Raw genomic sequence first — 3,516 nt, 5'->3', positions numbered from 1 at the left:
AACACTTCAGTGAGATGCTACAGGACCAGAGGTCCTAATTCAAACACAGGTTTTGTAGTTATAGTTGGATGGCTACAAGTTTCAGGCAGAACCAACCAGAGCATGTGGTGATCCTTCACTGATAGTCTAACAGCAGCCTTCGGGATGCATGACTGGAAGATCCTTTAGTTGCTGTAGGAATTCTGCAGAGGCCTGTGACTGCAGAGAGGGAGGGAAAGAGTAGATCTTTTCAGTGGGTTTAGCAGTGTGCCCATTTTAAAAACCCTTGTGCATCTGAGGTTCTCTAACACCTTCACACTATGTTTGTTTGGCGTTGCTGATACTGTGGACATACTCCAGTCATGGATAGATGATCTGACAGTCTTTGTGCCACCTGACATAATCCTGGTTGCTAGAGACTTTCTGCCCCCCAGCTGTTTGCCTGTTGACTGGGAAAAGCCACAGGAGTTTCTTTCATTTTTATGACAGAGATGTAGGATACCTGAAAAGACAAGTTCACACATACTATCAAACTACTATCATAGTTTGCACGGTAATCCTTTCCCATTTAACCATAGCTTTTGCATGCACAAGGGAAAATCCTGATTTTGTAAAGAATACAAATGTTGAAGACGAGAAAAAATTGGAGAACTTTCGAGACAGTGCTAGACTAGGAACAGTCAGTTTAAAGTTTTAGGTAATTAATAAAGTAATACACTGGAGAATACTGCCCTGAAAATTAATGACCAGTCCAAATGTCGATGAAGCATTCCTTACACAAGGTCATCACAAAGAGACCATCGTGCATGAGTCCACTCCCATTTTGGTCTGTTTTGTGGGCAGACTTCAGAAGCACCTAGTTTGCAACTGATGGAAGCTGAAACTCTGCAGATATACTTTACAAACACTGTGGCTGGACACCTTCTGAGTAAGCATTTTACTTCTATCAAAGTGAAGCCTGATGTTAGAGATGTGGGCCTTTCCCCCTCAGCAATAATTCTGTTTTGATTAACATTTTTAATCAAAATATTATGCTTTGAATATATGTTTTATGTTCTATGTCTACATGCAGCATTTTTCAGGTGACAATTTAAACTGTTAAATGACATGATCAGGGAAGCACTGGAACTCAAAACTAGAAAGTATTATCTTTTATTTAAAAAATAAATTATTTTGATATCTGGTCTTGTGAAACATTAAAAATTATTGTTTCTAATGTAGTGTATTCCTGGAAATCCATTGTACCTATCAAATATATGAGCACTTTGTTAATGTGACTTTTTTTTTTAAGAAAAGAACGATTGATGATTTCTACTGAAAAAGAAATTAACTTTGTTGCCTTGCAGCTCCCTCTGTTCTGAGATGTCGTCATTGAAATGTTATTATTCAGAACTGAGAAATATTGTGGAGACCTACTGCCTAAGGCTGTGAGGAAGTAGAATGAAAGCTGTTTAATTGAACCCGCTAACAATAACGTTGACTATTCATGTGAAACAGAGGTGCATAATCAGAGGAATCAGGAGAGAGGTAATATATTAATTCTTGATCCTGGAATGAAGAAGAAGCTTCAGACACAACCATTCTTTTGTTTTTGTTTTTGTTTTGTTTTGTTGTTTGTTTTTTTTAGTGTGACATTATTTTTCACTGTACAGAGAAAGTAGGCTAACAGACATGTAGTAGAGCAAAATTCTCTTTGAGATTTCTGCAGAAAAAGAAAACCAAAATCACTGTTATTTTTCTCGGAAAATTATAAAGTAACAGGTCTCACTGATGTATAATATCTTCCATCCATCCTCTAGCCAGCGTAGCTGCTCAATACAACCTGTAAATCCTGCAAATATAGGCAGGGTCCATCAAGCATCAAACTGCGTCTAAAGGTTGTCTTTCTAGAGTATGTGGGAGCAATCACGCCCATGAGTACATTGTGATGTGAATAAACTTACACAACTGAATAATGCACGGTCTCAGTCTTGGGTTGCAAAGGAAGTGAAGGCTGAAGTGTCAGGCTCAACTCCCGCAAACTAAAAAGTATTAAGGTAGACTGGGACTGTGCCAGGAAGTATAGCAACCACTGGATTCTGATTGACCCTTCTCTTTGATGGCACACAGGTGTTTCACATACAGGCATCTTGCCTTTCACTTTGAAAGCTGCCACCTCATGGTGATTGCTTCTCAGCTTTTTCACCCCTACTTTTCATGGGAAGAAAGTTTAATGGGAAGGAAGTAACTGGTATCTGAGGACTGCCTGGTATCTGAGGACTGCCCAGTATCTGAGGATTGCCCCAGTGCAATGTGATATCCACTGTACAGTACATGACCAAAGTTCTGTGTTTGTTAATTGTACCAGACTAAATTAGCCCTCTATAACCTCCCAGAGACAGTGTCTTTCGAAGTGAAGGGTAGTCAGTAGTCAGCCACCTTGATACACATCATGGACATTAATATCATGGTTGTCATGGCAACAACATGAAACAAAAATGTGTCTGCAGAATGTGCCAAGACTATACATTTCAAAATTAAAAGGAATCAGTAGAATCCTCAGTAAGTAAAAGGAGAAATACTTCATTCAATCAATTTAATTTTGTATAATGCAGAATTTATGCAAGTCCCAAACACCACATTATAAACCACACATGAACTCAAACAACTGTAGATACCAGTAAAAATTTAATAGTTCAGTGTTATATCATGTAATGGAAGTGGGATAAGTTTGTAAGTGGTCCACAGTTTTCCTCTGAAATATTTAACCATGTCCATGGTTAAATATTTGAAGCTGATATTCAATGACATGACAGGTGTCTAAACAGAGTTTACTGAATCCAAATGAATATCTCAATTGTAAATAATCATGAAATTACAGCTTGGTGTAATTTTTCAAGAAGCTGACATTTTCAATTAAAGGAAAGAATGTCTAAGAGATGAATTCTTCTTTGTTCTTAACTAGCAACCTTGGGAATTTCCAACCAAATCCTTTTGGAAGTGATTACTGTTTACTAATCCATATTACTAAATATAAGAGAATTTTTCTTTCCTTGGTGAAATCTGATCTCCCCATATTAAAGCAATGAGATGTAGTACATACCACACAACTATTTAAGTACTCAAGTGTTTAGTTTACTGTGCTACAGCTATGAGGATCCAGTTGCTGACTCTTATATCTTTTTGTTTGCATAAAATTTGTCATATATTTGTTTTCTAACAAAATATTGCAGATGAGTAAAGTAACTCTTCTAACAATATCAATACTTCACTGAGGATTGACCTTTTTACATTAAGAATCTGAAAACAGGAAAGGAAAAAAATAACTGGAAGGCTTTGGGGTCTATGATAATTGCAGAACAACAGAAAAAAAATTACAGGAAATATTCACAGCCCAATAGAACAAACTTCAGGGAGCCTCTGTAGCTTGTACTGATAAAAGCATGCAGGAGATGTTTAAAAAATTTCTATTGTTTAAATATAAAGCAGGAGGATATCATACGATATAATATACCATATATGATTCAAGTGGCAGTTCTTAGCAGTCCTTTTTATGAA

At 36.9% G+C, this 3,516-nt stretch overlaps 1 long non-coding RNA gene across 1 annotated transcript; it reads right to left on the bottom strand.

Moving 5' to 3' along the window:
• Window positions 1-1,596: 1,596 nt before the first annotated feature.
• LOC116798876 lies at window positions 1,597-2,408 on the bottom strand. The gene is made up of 3 exons (XR_004360961.1): window positions 2,324-2,408; window positions 1,923-2,000; window positions 1,597-1,681 (listed from the first exon to the last, which is right to left on the bottom strand). It is a non-coding gene; the product is annotated as an uncharacterized LOC116798876 (long non-coding RNA).
• Window positions 2,409-3,516: the final 1,108 nt, after the last annotated feature.

Source organism: Chiroxiphia lanceolata, chromosome 1 (genome assembly GCF_009829145.1).
Source record: "Chiroxiphia lanceolata isolate bChiLan1 chromosome 1, bChiLan1.pri, whole genome shotgun sequence".
Classification (NCBI taxonomy): domain Eukaryota; kingdom Metazoa; phylum Chordata; class Aves; order Passeriformes; family Pipridae; genus Chiroxiphia; species Chiroxiphia lanceolata.
This window is presented reverse-complemented; position numbering and strand designations above follow the sequence as displayed.